Here is a 7,687-nt window from a genome sequence, read left to right on the forward strand (position 1 = left end):
AGATGGTTGGCGATGTTGTGGGAAGAGTTGGGTTGATGGCTTCTCCCGGCGCAATATATCTTGACTTTCATTTCGACAGACACAAATCGGTTGGCTTCGAGTCCCGATCTGAGGGATCTGCACTTGGTCAATTAAGTCCTTTAATCTTGTAATAATAAGACTTTTTGGTCTTCCTTCTATAGGCCCCCTGCTCTTGCTTTATTGCCTCCTAATCTGTTTGATTTGTTCGAGATTCCTGCCGACACATTTCTGACATACAACAGAGAAATTATCCCAGCCATATAAATTCAATCTTAAAGCAAAATTAGCAATTAAAGGCCCAACAGATTTGGTCCACCACGATCTTGGCCATTTCTGTATAAAAGCCCATCTCCTTCGGATAAAACCATCTGAAACTAAGAACAACATAAAATATTTGCAAAGCCAGCACGCGAGTAATTTATATTTCTTCTACTTAAATTTTCGGAACAATAACATATAAAACTCCCGAAAAATTAATATTTCAAACTATTTAGAATTTGACAAAATTGAAAAATATGAGTTGAATTTTTATCTTGAATTTTAAAATTTCAGCGAGAATTTAAAAAATAGATGAAAAGAGTGCTTGATTTTTAAATATCAAAGTTCAGGGTGCTCTATATGTAATTACCACGTATTGTTATTATTATTACTTTTTGAAATCTTAGAGAGACTTTTATTCATGCAAAATAAAAATTATAAGGAATGACAGGAGGATCCTTACAACAAATAAAATACAACTCGCTTCAAAGAAAACCTAGAGGTTCCTCCCTCAGGAGCACAACACACACAAACGAAACTCAAAAATCAGAAATCCCGAAGGAGGTAAGCCAAACAACCAAAATTTTGAGAGAGAAAACCTCAAGTGAAGATAAGAGGAGCAAACAAAAAGCTGAACCTGCAAGCCTATGACAAAGCAATGACAAAGCGAGAAAAATGACATAAGAGAAGGAAAACTATTGATCAATATAAAGCAATTAATAAGAGCAAATCTGAATATACCAGGGGGTCGCTGATGGAAGAAAGGGAAAGACGACAGATTACCCTTTAGAATCCAACAACACTTTTTTTATGACTAAAATGGAGCAAAAAATTGTCCCAAATAATAAAATTGAGACTTCCAAGACAGAAAGACAACTATCTGAACAACAGAGAAAGAAAAACTATAAGTTGCGAAGAGCGTAAGGCATATCGGCACAACTTCACTTCATAACAAACAACTCAAAAAACCTCCCATTAAATAAAACCTTTAAGATGTCATGTAGCAGAAATAAGATACAGACACGAGTTCCTAGGTGCTTGAGACGTGGAACCACATAGTGGGGACCAGAAGCAAATGTTCACTTCTCGTATATTAATTCTGCATTCTGATATTAATGTATAACATTTAAGACTAAGTATGTATATGCAAAGTCTGACAACATTTTTGTTTTTCTAGAATATGTTGTCAGCCCAACAACAGTCACATATTATAATTTTAATTCAGTTTGCTTTACTTTTCTGATTTCACGTGTGATTGCAAGTTTCACCCTTTTTTATTATGATTTGTCTAAGAATCTTGCGCTAAAATTTAGACACTTTAAGGACCCTAATATTATAAAACTTTTATTAAAATCATAATAAAATGGTCAAGATTAATTAAAATTTAGGATTAAAATATTAAACTATTTAAAACATGCACTTCACTTTTCTGCATGACATTTGAGCCAATTTTAAAAATGATTTGCATAACATGACTATATCCCAAATCATCCCTAATAGGGCCTTCATGCTTAAAACTAGATAATTGCATCGTATTGCATGTCTCGAGAAGAAGTGCTCGCGGTTCTCCAACCGGATTAGCTTAACATAAGTTTTATATTTATGTCATTGTCTAGCATGCATAGGGTGTTAGAGGCTTCCTTGACCTAGACAAGGAGTAAGTCCTTCCTGAGAACATTCAGGATTTATTAGTTGTACCTCTCATTTCTTTCACTCAAAGAACATTCTTACCACTTTTGCAGGTATAAGTCCCACATCTGCTCTTCCGTTCCGACCTATATAAAGTTATAGGATTTGAGTTTTTCTTTTGAAATTAAGGCAATTGAGTTCCCCTTGGATGACACTATTCATAGATTGCTGACAAGGGGGTCTTCGGTTGAGTTTGGTCGACTACCTCTATGATTAAGTAAACTTGGATCCCAATAACTTAGGATGACGGATCCTAGTACTCTAACTAGGTTATCTCTACAAGATTTTGACCGGTCTTCCTTTTTTTGCGACCCCCTTTGAGCCTTGTCGCACCTTTCAATGCTTCGTTGATGTTGTCTGTAGGCCCGGATTATGGATACAACACCTTACATTTGGGATTTAGTGATTCACCCTCTACCCGTATGGCTTGGTCAGGCTTAGAAGCATATTGTGGACTATATGAGTAAGTTTGGTTATTTCATAGGTCTCAATTATCGATGAATCGCTACCCATTTGAGATATGAGAGACTCGATCTCTGCCATGTGGTTTGGCGAGAGCTTTGAAAGCGTCAAGATGCTCGTGTAAAATAACCATCATTTGTAAAATCCTTTACTAGCGTCATTCAAATATAATCAGAGCTCATTTTATTGAGAGTACTTTTGGGAAGCCCCCAAAATGTAATTAACCAAAAAGAATACATCTCTTTAGGAGCTACTATTGACCCCCAAACAAACATACACACTTGAATCCCTGGTTGTGGGTTTTTTTGTAGGGTATTCTACGCGGATATGTTTTCAAGACATTTTCGACCTAACCTCGTTTTGGGCGCAGGCTCTTGAGCTATCACGTGAAGCTTACTTCACAAAAGTTCTTCACGGTGTTTTTCTAGTTTGCCTTCATTATCATATGTCTTTATCTTCTGGTTCATCTCTTCTCTAGATCATTCATATAATTAGGAAGAGAGATTTACTCAAAAAAGATAATTTACGAAAATAGATAACCTTGCGACTCATTCAATATAAAAGAGAGAAAAATAACAAAAACAATGCGGTAGCACCAATACCCCTTATATTCCAAAAAAGTGCTTTAAACATTAAACAAAAATCCATAGAGAGTTAGAAGACTGTCAACTAACTTGCGATATAGTTAGCCCATTAGCTTTATTATTTATGTTCTTTCTTTTTGAAATAACACAAAAAAACTATCTATATCCTCACAATCAAGATTACGAATGTGCTTGTTATAAAGCTCATTAGCAACAGAAGGTACCAATTCCCCTTCATCCTTATCCGAAAAAGAAGCATCCATACAATCTTGATTCATAAGAGGGGAAGAAGAAATAAATTTCATATTGGTCGACATAACACCCTTAGCATTTGGAGTAACGTCAGTTGTTAAGTTAACCTCATTAGGAACCACATCTTCCCCAATATCACATTGTTCATTGATGAGAGTTATCATATGTGTTATTCAGGAAACTTCAGACACACTACTATAAGCTTTGCGACCAACCAAGTCATTCAATTTACCCAAACCTATAAGATTAAGCAAGCCAGCTTTTGGGGGAAATTGAGAATCTGCCAGAATATAATTTTGCATACCATTATTAATATTTAATGTAGTTTCACACCTACTCAAAGAATGACCTTCAAAGGGAGAACCCAAGTGTCGTTTGAGATTGAAATGTGAAGAAAAACATTGTTCTTCATTAAAATTCTATATGAAATTGTCCTTAAATTTCTTATACCACTTTAAACTTGTTAGTCAGTATGACGTCTAAAAAGTGAAATAATAATTTTTATGTATAGGATGGCATATGTTTAGTTATATATATTTATATATTTTTAGGTGTTAGCTATATAAATATATATGAATTAAGTTGCATGTATCTAAATATTTCAAAAATTTAAAATAACTAAGCACACTATTAAATGATTTAAGAAGTTCAAAATTTTGGAGATGTATCCCACGGCTATAAATACTCTACGGCTATCCTTTGAATGTCCGACTTCTACTACAGTTTAGGGTTTCACGATCATCATTCCAATGGTAACCGTAGCTTCCAAGCTGATCTCTAAAACCTCCCCGCTCCTCCACCGTCTGCACATACATTCTATCTTTTAAGTTGAAAAAAAGGATTGTGCCTTGTTTAATTTCTCCATACATAATTAGAATGAAAAAATTGTTATATAAAATAATGTTTTTTTTCTTCTTTCTTATAAAGGACATTATTTAAAAAATAATAGGAGTACGTAGCAAAGAGCTAGAATCAATATGATTTATTATGAGTAGCCCATTTCCTCTCCAAAGCATCATGAAACTTTCTAGACTACATTATAATATACGAGTTTCTAGATAGTTCTACATTATTCTTTACATATACATGATTCTAGGACTTTCTAGAATATTCTAGAGCTCTCTTGAAACTTACTTATTTCAACATATTTTTTGAATTATGTGAAACTTTCTAGAATTTCTTAGATTATTTTTCTCTTTCTAGCTTTTTCTAGAATCTTCTTTTCCATGGATAAAAGGATATGGCTCATCCTTGCTTGGGATAGAGATATGGTTTCATTTTGTATTTATTTTTAAATAGCATGATAAACAATAGTTGCTTGTTTCGTCCGAGAATGAAAGATATCGCTAAAGTATAGATGAATGGCATATACTTTTTATACACATTACCATGGCCCAAGGAAGGTGAATGCCAAGTTCAATGAAATAGGGAGTTGACACAACAAAGCTTAGCAATTATGGTGGAAATAGAGTGATATTCCAACTTGGTGGGGGTAGTGAGCCATGGTGTTTTATTTTTTGGCATTCCAAGAGATTGCGGTTTTACCACGTTATATGATGCGGACACTTGTAGAAATGAAGTGTAGACTAACGATTTATACGGTAAACTATCGGAGCAAAAACTCCAGTCCAATAGTTATGTGGAAAAATGGATGCAATAGAGAGAGAGGGAGAGAGGGGGGGAGAGAGGGAGAGAGGGGGGAGAGAGAGATTTCAACAAATATTATAATAGTGTTTTTTAAGGAATTTATCATTTTCAGATGTGCAGCTGGTTAAATGAGGATGCAATTGGTGGATAAGAATGCGTTAATAGTTTAGATACTCACTACCATTGTAGTAGCACATTGTCATGATTCTTAGATCAATATGCTTTTTGACTAAGACTTTAAATTTGAAAAAAGCATCATAAACTTGAGATATTTGTTTAAGTGGATAATGCTAGGTGTGTTTGGAAGAGCAATCCAAAAATGATTGCATGGGCGAGGTCCGTTACTGAGAATACTATTTCAAGAAACTAAGAAGATAAAATAGTGGAGATAGACAATGAGAGTTTATGATTGTTGTTGCACCGACATGCTCTGCAATGGAGAGTTAATAGTAGCAGGGACGATGATAAATCATGATTGAATTATGAGATTATGCTTGAGAATTGACATTTATAGATGTCCTAATTTATGAATTTGCTTGGATAGAGCAATGTTGACACTCGAAATACAACAATTGGCGGTGATTGGAGTGAAAAGCTTGTCTGCACATACATTCTATCTTTTAAGTTGAAAAAAAGGATTGTGCCTTGTTTAATTTCTCCATACATAATTAGAATGAAAAAATTGTTATATAAAATAATGTTTTTTTTCTTCTTTCTTATAAAGGACATTATTTAAAAAATAATAGGAGTACGTAGCAAAGAGCTAGAATCAATATGATTTATTATGAGTAGCCCATTTCCTCTCCAAAGCATCATGAAACTTTCTAGACTACATTATAATATACGAGTTTCTAGATAGTTCTACATTATTCTTTACATATACATGATTCTAGGACTTTCTAGAATATTCTAGAGCTCTCTTGAAACTTACTTATTTCAACATATTTTTTGAATTATGTGAAACTTTCTAGAATTTCTTAGATTATTTTTCTCTTTCTAGCTTTTTCTAGAATCTTCTTTTCCATGGATAAAAGGATATGGCTCATCCTTGCTTGGGATAGAGATATGGTTTCATTTTGTATTTATTTTTAAATAGCATGATAAACAATAGTTGCTTGTTTCGTCCGAGAATGAAAGATATCGCTAAAGTATAGATGAATGGCATATACTTTTTATACACATTACCATGGCCCAAGGAAGGTGAATGCCAAGTTCAATGAAATAGGGAGTTGACACAACAAAGCTTAGCAATTATGGTGGAAATAGAGTGATATTCCAACTTGGTGGGGGTAGTGAGCCATGGTGTTTTATTTTTTGGCATTCCAAGAGATTGCGGTTTTACCACGTTATATGATGCGGACACTTGTAGAAATGAAGTGTAGACTAACGATTTATACGGTAAACTATCGGAGCAAAAACTCCAGTCCAATAGTTATGTGGAAAAATGGATGCAATAGAGAGAGAGGGAGAGAGGGGGGGAGAGAGGGAGAGAGGGGGGAGAGAGAGATTTCAACAAATATTATAATAGTGTTTTTTAAGGAATTTATCATTTTCAGATGTGCAGCTGGTTAAATGAGGATGCAATTGGTGGATAAGAATGTGTTAATAGTTTAGATACTCACTACCATTGTAGTAGCACATTGTCATGATTCTTAGATCAATATGCTTTTTGACTAAGACTTTAAATTTGAAAAAAAGCATCATAAACTTGAGATACTTGTTTAAGTGGATAATGCTAGGTGTGTTTGGAAGAGCAATCCAAAAATGATTGCATGGGCGAGGTCCGTTACTGAGAATACTATTTCAAGAAACTAAGAAGATAAAATAGTGGAGATAGACAATGAGAGTTTATGATTGTTGTTGCACCGACATGCTCTGCAATGGAGAGTTAATAGTAGCAGGGACGATGATAAATCATGATTGAATTATGAGATTATGCTTGAGAATTGACATTTATAGATGTCCTAATTTATGAATTTGTTGGGATAGAGCAATGTTGACACTCGAAAAACAACAATTGGCGGTGATTGGAGTGAAGAGCTTGTCTGGTCATACATTCTATCTTTTAAGTTGAAAAAAAGGATCGTGCCTTGTTTAATTTCTCCATACATAATTAGAATGAAAAAATTGTTATATGAAATAATGTTTTTTTTCTTCTTTCTTATAAAGGACATTATTTAAAAAATAATAGGAGTACGTGGCAAAGAGCTAGAATCAATATGATTTATTATGAATAGCTCATTTCGTCTCCAATCATAACATTATCATGGCTGTCATATTGAGGTAGCGACAATGCGATGAGAAACACCATTTTTCAGCAACTTTTAACGGTTTGATTGCCCTTATGTGAGTTTGTAAGACCCTCGGGAGTGAAGTTGCTACGAAGCAGAAGTGCGGTGGATTGAGAAAGAGTTAGTACAAAATTGGGATACTTTTGGACTCTTTATTAGAACTCAAGTTCGTTGACTCAGCATTACTTTTTTTGCGTGACATCCCTCGAAGTGTTGCTATTTGTTTGATAGGACCCATCATTTAAAACGATGTTCTAATTCATTCTTTATAAAAAATTTAAAGAATTCTAGCTTTAATTCCTTCTTTTGGCAAATTGGTTTTACTTCCTTTGTCCATGTAAATCTGTCATCGATTATGTGTAGCGTCATGCTGTAAGAGGATAAACTTAGCTAGCATTTACCGTATGAATTATGTATGAAGTGATGAATGAAAGTTAAAATGTAGCGTTGCTAAGCTAAAGAATAATAGAGATATAATGAGCC

The 7,687-nt window shown here is 34.1% G+C and overlaps 1 protein-coding gene across 2 annotated transcripts in view; it reads left to right on the forward strand.

The window, feature by feature from the left end:
- LOC110032459 (transcription factor bHLH62) overlaps positions 1-7,687 on the forward strand; it is a 13,994-nt gene that overhangs the window by 5,410 nt on the left and 897 nt on the right. The window lies entirely within an intron of this gene.

Source organism: Phalaenopsis equestris, unplaced genomic scaffold (assembly GCF_001263595.1).
Source record: "Phalaenopsis equestris unplaced genomic scaffold, ASM126359v1 Scaffold000946, whole genome shotgun sequence".
Classification (NCBI taxonomy): domain Eukaryota; kingdom Viridiplantae; phylum Streptophyta; class Magnoliopsida; order Asparagales; family Orchidaceae; genus Phalaenopsis; species Phalaenopsis equestris.